Genomic DNA, 248 nt, shown 5'->3' on the forward strand with positions numbered 1-248 from the left:
CTTAATACAGGGTACAGAGATGATATAGGATTCCTAGAGCATTATGGATTCCCCGAACACAAAGCAAAGCAGAAATTGTTTCCTTTTAGCCTACATCTGAAACTTTGGATAGAGCTTATGGGGGAGGAGTGACAGCTCTGACTCAGGCCCGGTGCTACCGCAAGGCAAGTCAGGTGGCCGCCTGAGGGCGCTGCAGGGTGAGGGCGGAAAAAACAGGGCATTTTGACAAGTACTTGTACTTGCCAAAA

The 248-nt window shown here is 48.8% G+C and overlaps 1 protein-coding gene across 1 annotated transcript in view; it reads left to right on the plus strand.

Moving 5' to 3' along the window:
* LOC108796952 (disintegrin and metalloproteinase domain-containing protein 10-like) overlaps positions 1-248 on the plus strand; it is a 28,590-nt gene that overhangs the window by 12,199 nt on the left and 16,143 nt on the right. The gene's annotated exons all lie outside the window — the stretch shown is intronic.

Source organism: Nanorana parkeri, unplaced genomic scaffold, assembly GCF_000935625.1.
Source record: "Nanorana parkeri isolate BGI_ZX_2015 unplaced genomic scaffold, ASM93562v1 scaffold1200, whole genome shotgun sequence".
In the NCBI taxonomy this organism is placed as follows: Eukaryota; Metazoa; Chordata; class Amphibia; order Anura; family Dicroglossidae; genus Nanorana; species Nanorana parkeri.